General features: G+C 37.0%; 1 protein-coding gene and 1 pseudogene across 2 annotated transcripts in view; one reads left to right on the top strand and one right to left on the bottom strand.

The window, feature by feature from the left end:
- MTFR1 (mitochondrial fission regulator 1) overlaps positions 1–15,102 on the bottom strand; it is a 51,737-nt gene extending 36,635 nt beyond the window's left edge. Inside the window, exon 1 of one of the 2 annotated variants that reach the window (XM_039841765.1) lies at positions 14,969–15,102. The gene's annotated coding sequence lies outside the window, so the exon portion shown is untranslated. The remainder of the gene's footprint in view (positions 1–14,968) is intronic. The other variant, XM_039841764.1, reaches the window with a different exon arrangement.
- LOC120585660 (uncharacterized) lies at positions 10,917–11,035 on the top strand (annotated as a pseudogene).
- Positions 15,103–19,840: the final 4,738 nt, after the last annotated feature.

Below are 19,840 nucleotides of genomic sequence, written 5' to 3'. Positions count from 1 at the left end.
ACACGGCCAGAAAAGACGCCCAAAATTGCAGCAGAATTGGTCCTAGGAAGACACCACTGCAACTGCTATTGCCACCCCTGACAGAACAGAGTTTACCAGATCCCACTTTTCTGTCTCACTGGCTCCAGAGTTGCTATCCGTACTGGTGGTATTTGATTGGCCAAATCTACCTGGCTATAGAGAGCAGGTTCTGCCACTTAAAGTCATAAAGGAATTCCAGAAATATTGAACAGGAATTAAGATGCCAGAAGGTCAATAATAATAACAAAAGTCCTTTCACATTGGCAGATATAATCCCTGCCACTCACCCCTTCTCCATCAATATACTGTACATGTGATAGAATTAAATTGTTAACTCATACGGTGTAACCCAGTTGACTGAGTGTTGGTCTCCAAAGAGACAAGGAATTTGCACCATACTACAAATCAATGCACTGCTTCCTCATCAAGAAATCTTGCTTTAAAAAAAAAATCAAACAAAAAAACAGCTCAACAAAACAGTGTAGTGATACATTTGGTTTACATTCTGATGTAAATTAATGCCACTATGGACCAGAAACATAGAGTGTGGTCTATACTTGGAAAAGAACTTTATGAACAATTATAGAGGTTGGCCGGGGGCGGGGTGGGGGAGGTGACACAAATATACCGGACACTGGGTAAAACACGAACTAAAATGAGTCAGGCACTAATGACAGATGATAGTATGTAACAGCACTGGCAAAGAAATATGATAGCTATGAAACTGTCATGACTAGAATTTGGTTGAGACATATATTTTAATGCTATCAACATCTATTATTGCTTGTAAGAATGAATACTCAGAGTTAATGGGAATAAAAACAGTCAAGGGCTAAAAATAATGTCAAAGCTGGAAATGACAAAAAACTGGTTAGAGAAAAAGGATGGTTTTAAGTAGAATTTGAAAACCTATCACTTTTTTTAGATATAACTTAGAAAAGTGCACAAGTTTTGTGTCCAGCACAACAAATTTTTATGTATGTATAAACCTCTGTAGCCACCACTCACATTGAGATATAAAACATTTCCAGAACCCTAAAAGCTCCCTTGGGCCTCTACTTAGTCAATATCCACGCCTCACCTATCTAACCACTATTCTAACTTTACAGGCATGTATCAGAATCTGTTATAGGACTGGTACACTATAAATTACAGATAGGGAAAGTTCTTCATCTGGCACCAAAATATTAGAATAAAGCTTTTTAATTACTTAAATTAGAAAAATCATCAGATCTTAAAGGATTCTAAGCTCCAGCACAAAGGCAGCAGTTTGAGAAGTGCCTGGGTTATACAAGGAATTAAACTGACTTCAGGGTAAGGGCTGGAGGGGCAGGGATCAGTGGGAACTCTCTCAGGGGACAGGAGTGCTGGAGGAGGCCAGTGTTCCTTTGTTGAGATCTCCTTTCACCTAGCTGCTCCAGCACAGGCAGGTGTAAAATTTGTAATCTCCCTTAACCTGGCTAATCCTGACTGACACCCTTTATCCTGCCGTGGTGTTTCCCTGAGACCCTGAGCCATCCAACCTAACTGTCCAGCAGAGTCTTTTCCAGCAGCTTCAGATACTCCGCACAAGCAGCAGCTAGCTTTCAGACACACGCGCAGTCTCTCCGAAATGCCCTCAAGCCCAGCACAACAGTGATCAACTTCTGCTAGCACTGTAGCTCCTATCAAGTATGCCCAAGCCCAGCACAAGAAGTGACTGGCTATGGCTCGAATTATAGCTCCCACCAAGGGGCTGCAAGCGTGGCACAAGTGGTGGCTGGCCTTGGTTTGCATCATAGCCTCTCCCACATGTCTCCACTCCCTGTACAAGTGGTGACAGTGACTACTGATGGTGACTGGTACTGATGGTGACTGGCCACAGCTCTCATCATCCCTCCTACCAAGCAGTCCCAAGGCAGGCACAGCAGCAGCCAGACTAAGCCTGCACTACGGCCCCTCCCAATCCTACCACAGCTGTGGCTGGCCTTGGCTGGCCTCAGCCCACATCACAGGCCCTCTTAAGAGGCTCCAAACCCAACACATCCAGCCAGAACCCACTCAAAGGCTATACAACCTACAAACCCAACAGACTGCCCTGGCTGGCACCAGAGCCCCACCAAAGCAACTCCCACTCTACCAGCCCCTACACAATAGTTTGACCATTGTTGCCAGGGCCCATCCTCATAGTCAGCTGGCCTCAAGGTCAACCCCACCCAACAACATGCCTGCAGCAATCTCAGCCCAACTACAATAAAAGGGGACACACAACCCACAGAGGGACATCTCTGAAGCACCTGGCTCTGGTGAACAGGAGGAACTGCACCCCTGGGCCCCACAGGACACCTTCTAGGTAAGGCCACTCTTGCAAGACCAGGAGACACAGTAGATCTATCTAATACATAGAAATAAACAGAAATACAGCCAAAATGAGGAGACATGAAATGTTTCAAGTGAAATGAGGACAAAACTCTATGTAAAAAAAAAAAAGGATGAAATGGAAGCAAGCAATCTACCAGATAAAGAGTTCAAACAATGGTTATAAAGAAGCTCAATTAACTTGGGAGAAGAATAAATAAATTCAGTGAGAACTTCAAAAGAGAGAAAAATATAAAAAAGAACCAATCAGAACTTAAGAATACAATAACTGAAATGAAAAAAATAACACTAAGAGGGAATCAACAGCAGATTAGATGATATAGAAGAAAAAATGAGCGATCCAGAAGACAGGATAATGGAAATCATCCAACGGAAATAGCAAAAAGAAAAAAGAATCCAAAAAAATGAGGATAGTTTAAGGAAGCTCTGGGACAGCACCGAGTATACCAATATGCACATCATAGGGATCACAGAAGGAACAGAGAGATAGGAAGGGTAAGAAAACCTATTTAAAGAAATAATGACTGAAAACTTCCCTAACCTGGCTAAGGAAATAGTCATACAAGTCCAGGAAGCACAGAGTCCCAAACAAGATGAACCCAAAGAGACTCACACCGACAAACATTATAATTAAAGTATGAAAGGTTAAAGACAGAGAGAATCTTTAAAGTAGCAAGAGAAAAGCAGTTATTTACCAATGAGAGAGTTCTCATAATAAAATAAACTAATTTTTCAACAGAAACTTTGAAGGCTATAAGAGAATGGCCCAATATAATCAAAGTAATGAAAGTAAAAAACATATAACCAGTAATACTCTACATAGCAAGATTATCATTCAGAATTGAAGAAGTGATAACGAGTTTCTCAGACAAGCAAAAGCTAACAGTTTATCACCACTAGACCAGCATTATAAGTGTTAAAGGGACTTCTTTAAGTGGTAAAGAAAAGGTCAAAACTAAAAATAAGAAAATACAGGAAAGAAAAAAAATCTCACTGATAAAGTCATTTAGTAAAAGTAGTGGATCAACCAATTATAAAGCTACTATGAAGGTTAAAAAAACAAAAGGAGTATGATCATGTATAAATACAACAATAAATTAAGGGATAAATACACACAAAAGATGTAAAATATGATGGCAAAGATATTAATGTGGAGGAAATGAGTAAAAAAAATTTAGTGCTTTTAGAATGTGTTTGAACTTAAATGACCAACATCTTAAAATAGACTGCCATAAACATAGCTTGGTATCTATGAGTCTCGCAGTAACCGAAAAGAAAGAAAGGAAAGGAAGTTAAAGAAGGAAAGGAAGGAAGGAAAGGAAGGAAGGAAAGAAGGGGAAGAAAGAAACATGCACACATATACACATACGCAGAGAGAAAGGAATGCAAACAAACCACTATAGAAAGTCATCAATGTATAAGAAGGCAGAAGAAACAAAAATCCACAAAATGAATAAAACAATAAAATGGCAACATTACTATATAACTATCAATATAACAATATAACTATATTACTTTAAATAGAAGTAGACTAAATGCTCTAATCAAAAGACACAGGGTTACTGAATGAATTAAAACAAAAACAAAAAGCAAAACAAAAAAACCCACCAAGATCTGTACATAAGCTGCCTACAAAAGACTCACTTCAGATGGAGAGACACAACCTGAAAGTGGAGGGAAGGAATTAGATTATTTCATGCAAATGGAAACAAACAAAAGCTGGAGTAGCAATATCAGACAAAAAAGACTTTAAAACAAGGGCTGTAACAAGAGACAAGGATATTGCATAATGATAAAAGGACCACTCCAAGAGAATATAACTCTTGTAAACATCTACATACCCAATGTAGAAAAACTTACATACATAAAGCAAATATTAACAGACATGAAGAGACTGACAGTAATACAAGAGTAGGAGACTTTAACACCCCATTGACATCATGCATAGATCATCCAGGCAGAAAATAAACAAGGGAATAGTGGCCTTAAATCAATATTCAAAAATCTGTTGCATTTTATACCATAATAATGAATTATAAGAAAAAGAAATTAAGACAACAATCTCATTTACAACGGCTTCTAAAATAAAATACCTAGGAATAAATTTAACCAAGGAGGTAAAGGACCTGTACTTGGAAAACTTTAAGACAATGATGAAAGAAACTGAAGATGACATAAATAAATGGAAGGATACACTGTGCTCATAGATTGAAAGTTTAAATATCATTAACATGTCCATATTACCCAAAGCAATTGACAGATTCAGAGCAATCCCTATCAAAATACCAATGGCATTTTTCACAGAACTAAAACAAATAATCTTAAAATTTATATGGAAACACAAAAGACTCCGAATAGCCAAAGCAATATTAAGAAAGAAGAACAAAGTTGGAAGTATCACACCACCTGATTTCAAACTACACTACAAGGCTATAGCAAGCAAAATAGTGTAGTACTGGTGCACACACGTGTGCAACCAACACATAATCCAATGGAGAACAGTGCCTAGAAATAAACCCAAGCTTACATAATCAATTTATGACAAAGGAGCAAGAATATACAATGGGATAAAGATAGTTTCTTTGATAAATGGAAAACTGGACATACATACATACAAAAAAAAAATGAAACTAGACACTTATACAATACAAAACTAAACTCGAAATGGATTAAAGACTTAAATGTAAGTCCTGAAACCACAGAACTCCCAGAAGAAAATATAGGCAATTAGCTCTTTGACACTGGTGTGGACAATAATTTTTTGGCTAAGTCTCCAAGGACAAAGACAACAAAAGCAAAAATAAACAAATAGGACTACATCAAACTAAAAAGCTTTTTTGCACGGTGATGGAAAACATCAACAAAACAAAAAGGCAACCTACTCAATGGGAGAAGATATTTGCAAATGATATATTCAATAATATCCAAAACATATTTTTTAAAAAGCTCATACAACTCAACATCAAAAAACAAAAACGAAAACAATACACAATCCAATTAAATGGACAAAGGACCTAAACAGATATTTCTTCAAAGAGAACATACAGATGGCCAATAGACATGTGAGAAGATGCTCAACATTACTAATCATCAGGGAAATGCAAATCAAAACCACATATCACATGAGGTGATAGGAATCACTTCACACCTGTCAGAATGACTATCATCAAAAAAGACAAAGAATATGTGATGGCAACAATGTGGAGGAAAAGGAACCCTGGAGTACTGTAAACTGGTATAGCCATTTCTGGGTATTAATCCAAAAAAACCCACAAAAAACCTCAAAACAATAATTAAAAAAGATACATGCACCCTATGTTCACTGGAGCATTATTTACAATAGCCAAGATATGAAAGCAACCTAGATGTCTACTGACACAACAAATAAAGAGGATGTGGTACATATTTGCAATGGAATATTACTCAGCCATGAAAAAGAATGAAATTTTGCTGTTTGCAACATGTGGACCTAGAAGGTATTATGCTACATGAAAGAAAGCATCCCAAAAGACAAATAGAGTATTATTTCACTTACATGTAAAATCTAAAAAACAAAACAAAATAAAACAGAAACTCATAGAGGTTCCACAGAGTAGTGGTTAGCACGTCTGCTTTACACGCAGAAGGGCAACATCTGTAGGTCAGGGGTGGAAATGGGGAGGGAGGAGGTAATTAAAAACAAAAACAAAAAAAACCCAAACAACCCAGAAACTCATAGAGAAGAAACTGATGGCTGCCAGAGTGGAGGTGGGTGGGGAGATGGGCAAAAAAGGTGAAGAGGGTTAAAAAATACAAACTGCCAATTATAAAACTAGTCATAGTGATATAATGTATAGCGCAGAGAATATCTTCAATAATATCTAATAACTATGTATGGTGACAGATGGCGATTAGATCACTTCATAAGATATGTAAATGTCTAATCATTATGTTGTACATCTGAAACATAATATTGTAGATTAACTACAATTTAAAAATGAATTTAAAAAAAGTAATTCCTGTTTTCTTATTCTCTCATACTTTAAATCAAGACTGCTTCCACTCAATTAAAACCCCTAAAACTAAAGGGGGCGGGAAAAATCAGTAGTCTCCAGGGGTGGCAGTAGAGAGAAGGGTTAAACTACAAAGGAGCACAAGGGAACTTTTGGGAAATTGGAACTACTGTATATCTTGATTGTGGAGGTGGTTATACAACTGTGTTCATTAAAGAAATCTTTGTCAAAAGGAGTAAATTTTGCTGTATGTAAATTATACTTTCATTTTAAAAAGCTTTTCTTTGTTAGCATTGCTCTACCATTCTCAGCCCCTCACAGGGGTTGACTTAAGGACAATTAAGTCATTCCCTATCATTCGGCTATGACTTCAGCTGAGTCTTCTCTCCAAGTCCTTTCCTAAATGGAATTCTGCACTTTGGCCTCATTAGGTTCTATTTTTCCTCGTAAATAAATCAGATTCCATTTCCATTGCCTTTATTGCTTTTCTAAGCCAATACTGTTGTAAAAAGAAAAAACAACTATTAACTAGACTAGTTGCCCTCCTCCCCCAATTTTACTCTCCTCTTTTTATTCATTCTCAATATTGAAGTAGGTCCTTTGTTCTCTGTTCTTTCCTCCACGTATTTCACACACTACTCTTTGATCCTGTCATACAAATAATTCTAGAAATTCGACGTGCTCTCTGGATTTTTCTTTTATCTACTATTGCATCTCCCTACTGTATCCTTATACTAAGCTCGCTCCTACTAATCCTTTGTTTCAGCTTAACTCTCACCTCCTCCAAGAGGTCTTTCCTGATCGATCAGGATTAGGGCCATCCCATATATATTCCTCTACCTAGAACATTGAAACAATGTACCTAAACTGCTTACCTCCTCCATTGTACTTTAATCATCTTAAGGCCAAAAATTCTATCACTATTCATCACAGTGATCCCAGCACTTAGCACAGTGTATAGGTTAAAACAGTTACTCAATTCACATTTGAATATTAAATTAAAAACATCTAAGCCCCAAGCCAGTGCTTTTTCTACACTATCTCAATTGTAAGCAAATATCTAAGAGGAATTACGCTTCCATTTACAGGTAAAATAGGTAATGTCAGACAAACATTTCTCTCATCGAGGACAAGTAAACTAGCTGGACAAAACCATCTATTTGAAAGCATGAGAGAACTACCAAGGCAGAGAAGTGTAATCAAGCCGAGCTGATTCTTTGAAAAGACATAAAAAGGACTGAACTCTAGTGAAATTTGTCAAGGAGAGACAGAAGGCACATATTACCAATATCAGGAATAAAAAAGGGGACATCATTAAATATCCCACAGGCATTAAGCATAAAAGGCAAAATAAAGCTACAGCATAAGTTACTATTGAAAGGGTTGGTAGCAGAAGGGAAAATAAAGGAGTTTTCTGTAGTGCAAACAAGTTTCTATTTTTTAATCTGGGTGGTCATTACATAGATGTTTGCCGTGTAATTTGTTATTGCACTATACATTTATGTTTCTGCATTTTTCTGTTACACATGTTATAATTCAAAATAAAAAAATTTTTAAAAAAAGATGGCTAAGAATCAAGCTGCATTTTGCTTCCTAGGCTCTGTGGGACTATATAATTTAACTTCTACAAATTTTATAATGCTATAGGCTTTACAGTCTAGTCTACTCTAGCATAGACTAAAAGAAACTGTAAATGACTTATTGTGGGGAGGAGTGGTTGGCAGGGCAGTAAAAGAGAAAAGCAACACTAAATGAGAACTAGATAAACTCTGAAAACAAACTTCTTCACTCCACAAATACTATGAAAATGAAAACTAGTGTAGAGTTATACCAATTCAAGTTTACGGTTACCACATCAAAGATAACACAAAACTATGGTCGTCCTTCCTTATGCAGTTTCACTCTCCATGGTCTGTTACCCGTAGTCTACCGTGGTCTGAAAATATTAAATGGAAGGTTCCTGAAATAAACAATTCATAAGTTTTAAATTGTGTGCCCTTCTTAGTGTGATGAAATCTCACAATGACCTATGCCATCCCATCAGGGTCATTAGTTGTCCTTCTGTCTAGTGTATCCATGCTGTATACACTACCCATACACTTTACTGTACTATAAAACAATGATAGAGTATTTGACCTGTGAGTACAATTTACTGACAATTTAGAATTGATGTTTTATACTGTTCATTCGATACTGACTGCAACAATATCGTACTTGTGTTCAGATAACCCTTACAGTAGCCTAATTCTACATCACAATGCCTACATCATTCACCTCGCCTCATCCTGTCACAGGCACTGTAACATCTCACATCATCACAAGGGCGAGTATAACACAATATAGTATTTTGAGAAAGATCACATTCATATAACTTTTATTACAGTATATTATTATAAATATTCTATTTTACTATTTTTTTAACTTCTTACTGTGCTTAATTTATAAATTAAACTTTATCTTAGGTATGTAGTATAGGAAAAAACAGAGTACATATAGGGTTCAGTACTATCTGCAGTTTCAGGCATCCAATGGGGGGTCTTGGAATATATCCCCTAAGGATAAGGAGGAACTACTATAATACTGCTCACAACTAACACAATGCATGTTTTTGAGGTAGTTGTAATAATTTAAAAAGTTAGCAGTATAGTTTCACGATAACTGTTAGCAATAATAAGAAAATTGTCATTAAATTTTAAATGCCAAAAACTAAAAGCTACAACACTATGGTGGTACTTATTTTTATAAGGTCTTTGGGAATCATTCAAGGAAATGGCCATTTAATTATCTTCACAATGAGAAAGGAGTATGACCATTTTATAGGGGCTGTGAGGAGTCCTGGAAGATTAACAGAACTTTCTTAGTTATTTGGTTGGCTAAATTATTAGACTAAGGCTTCCAGCTCTCAGAATACTAAGAGGTTAGCATCCCATTCTGGTGTCAATGATAAAAGAAAATTAAGGGCTATAAAGTAAAAACAAACAAATAAACAAACAAAACTTATTTAAAATGACTGTACTTTATTTTGAGTCTGTCCTTACTTTCTTACTTTTTTGGTATAAAATGCCTTTTCTTTTAGGAAATGGGAACAGTAGATGAATGTTACTCAATTTTTTTAAAAAGATGTCCTTACTGTCACAATGAAAAGCTGTCAACCCTAATGTCAACATCCATTAAACTTGAAATTCGGGTCTAGTGACTACTGCGCTACACTTCAGATCAGTCTAGTTGAGACGTTAAATCAGAACACCTCACCATCCTATAAAACAATGATGTAGCTCTGACCTCTGGGTACAATTTACTGACAATTTAGAATTGATATTCTATACTGTTCATGCAAAATTAAGTACACTGCTAAATTCCTAGTGCCTAACACGAAATATGACACATGATGTCATTTTTTTCAGTTCATAAATTAATAAATCTCATGACCTATAGATCTCTCAACAACAACAAAAAATATTTAGATAAGAATAAGAACACAAGTTAATTAAAATTTGATGAAAATAATTTCAATAAAGTTAATGGATTTTGGCAATGAAACTAAACTCTTGAAGAACATTTTCTGTAACATTTTTAGAGGTCACATTTTATGATATAAAAGAGGGTAGAGGCAGTCATATTTTGATATGAATTAAAGGTCTGCCATATCATGTAAGGATTTCTGAAATATAACCTTAATGTGAACAATATCAGTATTTTCTTCTTAAAGTATTTTTACTTCAAGCATTCCTATGCAAATAAATTAAGTACTGTGGCATCAATTTTAAAACAATCTTTTGAAAAGACTATTCAAATTTCTTAAGTGATCCTGGACATTAGCAGAAACACACACACACTCAACTTGGAAGTCAATAATTCTTTTCACTGACTAAAAAAGCTGTCCTTGGGCACAGCAAAGTGATGAAAACTCACTACAAAGGCAATTTTGACAAATTATATAATAATTACTGTCCCCTGATTATTATGTGTGTCAAAACTACCTTACTTGCAAGACTCAGTAAATTATACTTTTGTAAATTAAGATGTTTAGTTTTTAAAAGCTGGCACCAATGAAGCATTTGTTCTAAAAGAAGAAATCTAGAGGCAAACTAAACGTTCATCAATAAAATAGTTAAATTCAATATAGTACTTGTTCAAGTTTACAGACAAGAGCTCTATATGAAAAGATTTCATGATAAAACACTAAATAAGAATGTTGCAAGCTAACCCACATATGTGATTCCATTTTTTAAAAAGTAAAACTAAGCATAGAAATAGTGGTAAAATAGATATTTTACATATAGTTAACGCGAAAAAATATAAGAAGATACCAAAGCGGTATCTAAGGCTTGGTGATGAAATCCTCCACTTTTTCTTTTTCACACATATGCATTTCTGTATTGTTTATGTGGTTTTTATCAAAATGATAAACTACTTATGCAATTTTTAAAGACCAGTAATATTTTCTAAACCAAGTAAATGAAAACTAAAAAGCAGAGGTATAAAAATTAAACTTTGGACGACATAAGTAAATAAACAATGGCAATACATAAACTTTGAGGAGGCGTCTATGGCCATGCCAACCTGAACAAGCCCAATCCTGTCTGATCTTGGAAGCTAAGCAGGGTCAGGCCTGGTTAGTACTTGGATGAGAGATCACTTAGGAAGACCAGGTGCTGTAGGCATAAAAATAAAAATAAAAAATAAGGAATTGTAAGCTGTCAAGGTCCTTGCAATCTGTGAGGTCAACCAAGGGTTGCCTCACCAAAAAAAAGAAAACTTTGAGGAAACGAATTGTACTTCCCAATTTCAGACATTATGACTTAAGATTTTTTTATGATTTACCATTTTTGTCATATCTGAATGCTCTTAATGGTTTGGTTTAAATCAACTATCTTTAAAAAAATAATTAATTAATTTAATCTTATCCCAATAAAATCTATGTAATCAAAGCTCACTATTTCAGGATATTTTTCTCAAAACACTTTAAAAAACTTAACATAGGATGTACTCCCTATATGAGCTCAAACAGATTTGAGATAAAAAGAGATATCTTGGCTAAAATAAATACAAAGTTGATTCCTGCTCCACCTAAATCATCTCTCTAGGATACTACTAGCCTGCTCTATTGCAAGTACACATTATATCAACACTTACTAGTACACAAGAATTCCATTTCAAAAGTTACTAATAAAATTTCTTAAAAAGCTTATACTGTTTTAAAATATATATTAAAGAATGTATTATGATGTCTATTTTTTTCAGTCAAGGAGACTTGACTTAATTTTCCTATTTATCTTTTTACATTTTAATCCACAAACAACTTACGCTAGTCAAATACAGTTGTATAAATTAATCTATTAAGTGATATCAAATATTTATACAATTTATTTGGTAATAATGACTTACAGATCGGCTAGCAATAACTCCAGTATCATAAATGAAGGAATTGTTTCAGAGGTTGCATGTGCTGCTCTCTAAAACTGCAGCACTGAGTGCTCTCCTAGATGATACACATATTTTATTAGCCATTATACAATACTTAAGAATAGACAAGTAATGGAGAAACCTATTTGCAACTTGCATATAACAAATGATTATTATCTTTAATAAATATAAAGTCTTTGCACATCTAGGAACGATTAGAAGCCCAATGGAAAAATAGGAAAAGAACATAAGTAGGCATTTTACAAGTGGAAACGCAAACGGACAATATGAAAAATTATTTAATGATTTCTACTAACCAAATTCGTGTTAACTAAAACATCTCTTTTTCCTCATCAAATTGACAAAGATGGAAAGGGGAACAACCCAACACTGGCACAGACATAGTACAACCTTTCTGGTGGGCACGCTGGAAAGCAATTTCGCTTCTGGAAATTTGTCCTAAAGAAATAATCTGACACACAAAAACCTGAAAAGGAAAAGGTGTCTTCTTAAGTATTATGAATAAATGTTTAAAAATCTGAAAAACAAAAAAATCTAACAAAAGAGGATTGTTTAAAAACACATTAGTACTTCACGTACATCTTGGAAGACTATGCAAAAAAAGATGATAGTCTTAAATCTGAAAAAGATGGTCTATACATAATCCAGATTGCAAAATAATATCTACAATCTCATTTTTATAAAGTGTATAAGCACATTCATTAAAAAGGTCCAAAATAGGAGATGGATGGCACTTTTTCTGTAAATGGACAAATAATAAATATTTTAGGTTTGTGGGTCATACGATCTGTCACAACTAACTCAACTCTGCCCTTGTAATGAAAAAAGTAGTCATAGACCATATGTAAATAAGTGTGGCTGGATTAAAAAAATCATTTATGGACATTAAATTCGAATTTCATATAATTTTCACACATCGCAAAACAGTCTTAAATTTTTTTTCCACCCTCTTAGAAATGTAAAAAACATTCTTATCTCACAGTTCATACAAAAGCAGACCTTGGGCCAGTTTAGGCTCTTGGGCCATAGTTTGCCAACCCTTGGTCTAGGACAGATACTAAAGCATCATCAGTGGTTTACCCTTGATGGAATTAGTGTCATTTTGTTGCTTATCTAATTAGTGTAATTTGTATCAATGGTACACAATAAACATAAAGTAGCTGAGCAGTAGTTAACATTTCAAAGGGCAGTGTATAATACTCATCACCAAGACTGCCTAAGAAAACAAACCTGTAGAAAATGAAGTTTACCAGCATTTCAAAACCTACTGTACCATGCTGTCTTTTCTTCTTTTTTAGACTACTTTTTTCTCTGTTCCTTTCCTTATATTCATAAATTCACCAGTTACCCACATCTATTTTCCTTTATATTCATCAGGTCAACTCACTAATCTTTTTTACATTTCAAGTGAGATGGCTGTGATCATGTCACTTCTTTGCTCAAGTTTAAACACCCTAAACTTGGCTCTCAAGTTCCTTCACAAGTGAGTCTAACTTTACTTGCAGACTTCTGAATTACTCGCCTATAGCAGGAATCCTGAACTCCAATTTAACAAGTCTTTAGTCCTCTGAATAAGACCAGCTGTTTATAGTTCTTTATTTCTCTAACACTGTTTGGATGAAGATTGTTTTAGAGGGTTGAGAAGATCAAAGATACGGATGAAAGTATTCGGGATAAACAGCCAATATACACAATAAGTGCCAAAAGAGATAGAGACTATTCACTGATGTGTATTTTTTTCCTTTTCTATTCCCCTTTAACTGGCATATACTATAGAAAAAAAATTAACACTTACTGAACTACACTTCTATCCTTTGCTCCTAACTTTAAATTCAATTGTATTAACGTTTTACTGTTTCAAAAAGCCAAAAATACCTATACTATTGTACTCATGTAAATTTCAAGGATTTTTCTCCATTATGTATTCGTATCTCAACAGAAATAATTTCCCACAGCAGTTAAATTTGTTCCACAATTCTTAGGACATTCAATTATGTTTAAAAGAGCAAGGACTCTGCAGTGACTCAGGGTTAGGATCCTAAATCCCAGGTGTGCCAAATTAATTTCTCTAAGCCCCTTTCCTTTATCTGTAAAATGGAATACCTACTTCACACAGCTGTTGTAAAAATTAAACTGACAGGTGGAAACAATTTTAAAGTGCTGTATGTATTAACAACTCCATAAATAGAAATTATCAATGCTCTTATTACTGCTCAAAACCGGTAACGCTGCTGCCGAGACAAGATTATTTGATACCTGTTTTTCAGTGATTCTGTAGTGAAACAGCACAGTCGAACTCCCTACATTCTTGTAGCAAACTAAATTAGCGTCGTCCACACTTTAACATGTACCTTACTTTACGCAACCACTCTAGAAAGTAAACGAATGGAAAAGCACGGCAAAGCCGTACGAATTTGTAGAAGAGACGGAATATGTCTAGGATTCACTTCAAATTAACTCAGGGAGGAGGAGAAAGCCCGGCCACGTACCGGTAATCGCTGAAATTGGGTGATAGGTACACCGATTTACACACTCCTCTCGACCTCTGCATAGCTTGAAATTTTCCAAAACAAAAAGTGTATTTAAATGTCCAAAGGTCGACCTTTTCTTTGGGGCTTAATGCAAATCCTATGATCAGGAAAATGCATTGGGAAGTTCTGAGAGGCGAAAAAGCAACACTAGCCAGGTGAGGCTGCTTAAACGTCCCGGGCAGACCCGCAGCGCGCTCCTCCCCGCCGAAGCCCCGAGGCCGGGGGCGGGGGCGCCGCCGCCGAGTCCCGCCCGCCTAGTCCTGGGAAAGAGAGCAACACCCAAGGGAACGGCCGCGAAGCGCCCGCGGGACGGACCGCAGGGCGGGGGAGGGGCGGACATGGGCTAAGCAGGTGGGTGGTGAGTCCCAGCCTTCAGGGCAATTCCGTCCACTTCCCTCCGTCCCGCCAAAGCTCCAGCCCCACCAGGGCCCTCAGTCGCCCCGAGAACCTCTCCGCCTGCCCTCAGCAGCGGTGCGGCCACCCAACGGCCCATGAAGCCCTCCGGCCTCCCCGCAAGCCCGAACCAGGCTCCTTCAAACTCTGCCGGGACTATTACCAGGGTGCCCCGTCGCCGTCAGGCCCAGGGACACCTCCTCGACTCCACGCCAACCGCTTTCCCGAGTCCACAGACTTACTTACCTCAGCCGCGCGGCAGCGAGGCGTCTTCCTCAGCTACTCAGGCGTCCAGCTTGGCGGTCCCGGGGCGTTGCTGCCAATCATTCAATCTCCGCCCCGAACACCAGACCAGACTAACCAATCAGCTGTTTCCTCTGGCCCGGAGGCGGGCACTGAGATCGCGGAGCGGAAGGCTAGGCACCGCCCCACGTGCCGGCTGCCTCCTCTCGCAGCCAGTGTGCGCAGGCGCGGGGCTCGCTCTGTTGCGTTCGCTTTCGCTAGCACCTCGTTTTGTGGCCTCGCTGCTCCGCCCAGAAAGTACTTTGTTTGTAAACCTCATGCTCTAGGTGTGCAGGAAGACCCACATTCTGAATGTAGCCTAAAGAGTGTATTACCTTGAAAGAAGCTGTGAGTTTTAAGCCCTTGTTAACCTAACATACGTTGAGCCCTTTTGTCCCACGCTGTAGGACTTGTGCTCACGCGGCGGGTCTGCTTCTGAGGACCTTATATCTGGTTTATGTTTGTGGTTAGGGAAAGTGAGGATGCGGTGTCATACAAAGTGCCTGATGGATGAGGTTTTTACTTTACCATCTTCAGTTCCAGCATCTGTTTACTCTGCTTCTGATTCGTTGGGAGACGTGTTTTTTAATAGTTGAATATTCTAGGACATTATGGATTTCAAATATTCCTGTCGGGAAAATATGTTCATTCCATTTATAGCGAACAATATATTCAGCATGGTAAAGTGTGTAGGCATGATAAAAGATTCATATGTAGAGAAAGAAACCAGTCAGTATTTCTGTAGGACCTTTCAAGAGGCTGTTGCTGATTGGCTGTCTCACTTACCCTCCCAGTGTAATTGATCCCAGAGATCATTGGGCAGGCACCCGAGCTCTGATGTTCTTGTTCCAGTTGCCAAAGTCTGCCTGGCGAGGGCTTTCCTCCTTCAGCAAAAGCATTAATTCATTTACCCAACAAGAGCTTTTGGAGGGCCCACTATGACAATACAAAGATTTTTTAAAGCCTTGAACCACACCCTCAGTGTGCCTACAGGCTAACAGAGATAGAAATACAAAGTTCACGTACATAATCAAAAGTTATAAGGAAAGCATGGAGGGATCCTAGGAACTAAGCCTGCCTGGTGGCTCAGGGAACACATCAGAGAGGAGTGAGTGCTAGATCTAGGTATTGGGTGATCTCGTTGCTACTGGGTGATCTCGTTGATCACTGTCATTGAATCTAGCCTCTCTTAGCAGGCAGAGCTAGGAAATATATTACAACTCCTTTTTAACTCTTCGTTTATATCTCTGTGATAGGCAATCTGGAAGATGGCCCCCAGTGATCCCTGCCTCCTGATATTCAGGCCCTTGTGTAATCCCCTCTTGGAGAGTGGTTTGGACCTAGTGTTTTCCTTCTAATGAATAGAATACAGCAAGAGTGATAGGATGACGTTTCCAAGATTAGGTTACAAAAAAGATTGTGGCTTCCATCTTGCTTGCTCTCTCTTGGTCTCTCCTTCTCTTGAGAGATATCAGCCATTATATTGTGAGCTGCCCTAAGGAGAGGCCCATATGGCAAGAAGCTGGGGGATGTCTCTATCCAACAGCCAGTAAGGAACTAAGGTCCTCTTGTCCGTCAACCTGCTAACAGCCATGTAAGTGAAATTGGCAAAAGATCCTCTCCCAGTTGAGCCTTCAGATGACTGCAGCCCTACTGACACCTTGATTGCAGCCTGTGGGAGACCCTGAGCCTGAGATACCCAGCTAAGCTGCACATGGATCCCTCAGACACAGAAGCTTTGAGATAATAAATGATTGTTGTGGTACGCTTCTACTTTTTTAGTAATTTGTTAGGAAGCAATGGATAACTAATATGATCTGTCTTCTCCCTAAGGTCAATGGTTCTTAAATTTACTTTGGAGCTTGTTTAAAAATACATACTTCCCAGAATCTTAGGTGATTGTTCTGCATGGCTAAATTTGGAAACTAATGTAGAAGGTTACACGGCAAACCATTTGGGGATTTTAGAAGAAAATAGACTTCTTTTTTTCCTTTTTAGTGTATCTGATCCTGGAGTTTTTTACCCAGATTAATGGCTCAGCTTTCTTGGCAGAATCCAGAATGACTGAAACTTTATCTGCTATTTGGAGTATTTATTAAATAGAGAAGAAAGGATCAGAGCTTTCACTCACTTGCGGCCTTGAAAAAGTCCCTTGACCTTTCTATGCTTCCAGATTCCTAACAGGAAATTAAAAGATTATAATGTCATTATTTAAGTAACAGATTTGTTCATTATTAAGTGTATAGCAGGCAGTATATTAGGTGACCAAGGCCAGTTGTGGGCCAGCTTCCTTGTAGAGATTTAACAAAAGTTCAGATTGTCATTTGTTCATGTTGGTAGATGGTGAAGCTGAATTCTGTTGTAGAAAGGATGTGGGTTTTCAAGTCAGATAGACCCATATTTAAAATATGCCTCTGCCTTCCAGGGACTATACCATTTCTTTCTATAAACACACTTGGGATAGACCCTGACTTGCAGAGCTTTTTAAAATGTTTTTAAATTATATTTTGTTTTTTAAATTGCAATTACGGAAAATGTCAAACATACACAAAAGTAAAAAGCATATACAATGAATTCTCATGTATCTATCATACAGCTTCAGCAATCAGCAGCTCATAATTACTGGTTTCACCATACCTTTTCCAGGCCTCTCGATTCTTTTTGTTTGTTTGTTTGTTTGTTTGTTTGTTTTGGAAGTGCTAGGGGATGAACTCTGGGATTCTTTTGAAGCTCTCAGGCATGTCATCTCAACCATAAATATTTCAGTGTGTATCACTAAAAGTTAAAGGGTCTTTTTAAAAACACACAACTATAATCTCATTATCAGGCCTAAAACATTGATAATTGTTTCTCAGTATCATCAATTCAATGTTCAAATTTACCTGGATATCTCATTAATTTTTTATTTCTTACTGTTGGTTTCTTTGAACTAGAATCTTAAAAAGAGCCACACATTATATTTGGTGGACATACCTCTGAAATCTATTTTAATCTACATGATCCCCCTCCCCCACCTTTTCGTTTTGTTTTGTTTTGATGAAGAAACTGAGATTTTTATCCTGTAGAAATTTCCCATATTCAGGATTTTGCCTATTACATTCCTATGGTGACATTTAACACATTCTTTTGTCTCCTTTTATTTTCTGAAAACTGGTAGTTCTAAAGATTTGATCTGATTCAGGTTCAGTTTTTGGCTAGAATACTTCATAGGCAATGGTCTGAATCAGAAGCTATATAATGGTCATGTGTTTTTCTTTATAACATTATCAGCTGTTAGTGATCATTGCCTAGGTCCATGACCTCATGAAGAGTTTGCAAAATGGTGATATTCTGTCATTTTTTTTTTTCAGTTATTAGCTAATTGGTTACCTTGAGGAATGTTTGTAAAGGAAAGCAAGTTGAATGCTCGTTTCTTAATATTTACCAATTTTCAGAATAAGTATTGTACATCAATTATTTTGTTACCCAAGGTGTAATACATATAAGAAAGGCAAGTTTAATGCTTAGTTTGATTCTCTTTATTTACCAGTATTCAGGAAAATTGAGTTGGTTCTTTCAAATTCTCTACAGGTGATTTTTCTTTTCTTTACTTTCCGCCCCCCAGGATCAGTAAGCACTCATTATTTTATCATTATAAATTAGTGTTTATCAGATATTTTCTTGATAGCAGACTCTTGCACAGAGAGAAGCGGGACTAAATGTACATTTATGGAACATCTTCTAGGCACTGGGCAGGGTGCTCTCACATTACTTAATTACCATAGCAGTCTTGGAAGTAGGTGCCATGGTATCTGTTTTTTAAAGAAGACTGAGGCCCTCAGTAGCAGAGAGGCAAGTACAAAGTCATACAGCCAGCAAGTGGTCAAACTCAGACTTGTCTGATCCACGTGGCAACATGTAGCTTTTTTGAGTGAGGTCCTACAGACACTGAGTCACTAAGTAGGACTCATTGGTTACTGCACCAGCCTCCTATCTTACCTCTTATCATATATCCTCCTCAGGCATTACTGTTTTGTGACTCTAAGTTTGTCACTCTCATACTTGAAAAGCAGTTTCCCTGGAACTGGTGAATACCCTTCTGCCTTATAACCTAACACATAGATTTTTGTTGAACACATTTTATTACATTTACACATATGATTTCACTTAATGCAAATTTATCATGTTACATATAAAACTATATTTACACCCTCCCCCTGCCCCCCAGTCTCTCAGATCTTATCCTACTCATTCAGGTATATATTCTGAAAACCTAGATTGTATCTTTCTATATATTTTCCATACTTATACAATAACATATAAAGACATGTACTTATATAAACATAGTAAGATATGATTTGTTTTAAAAAATCAGATCATAACATACATACTTTTAAGCATCTTTTATTAAGATGTGGAAATTCCTCAATATCTTTTCCTTTAGCTCTAATTTCCTTTTCTTAATAGTTTTCTAATATATTTTTCATAATGGTCTATGATCTTTAGATATACCAGCATTTATTAAAACATTCTACTATTGCTATGCATTCATTTGATGTTAGGTTTTTTTGGTTAGTGTTTGTTTTTTGTCAACATGAACAATGCTGCAATAAACATCTTTGTTCTTATGTCTTAATATACTGGTGCTTTTTATTTCTGTGGTTTAGATTCTTGAGAATGGGATTGCTGGGTCAAAAAATATATTATTATTATAATAGATTTTGCTGGATTGGTTTCTAAAAGGCTGTAATAATTTACATTTACACAGCAATATTGGAGGGTCCTCTTCTTGCCCAGTATCCCTGCTAGAAACTTTGTGTCATAGTGATTTCTGCCAGGCTGAGCAGCATCAAATGA

This window comes from Pteropus medius, unplaced genomic scaffold (genome assembly GCF_902729225.1).
Source record: "Pteropus medius unplaced genomic scaffold, Ma_sr-lr_union100, whole genome shotgun sequence".
Classification (NCBI taxonomy): Eukaryota; Metazoa; Chordata; class Mammalia; order Chiroptera; family Pteropodidae; genus Pteropus; species Pteropus medius.
This window is presented reverse-complemented; position numbering and strand designations above follow the sequence as displayed.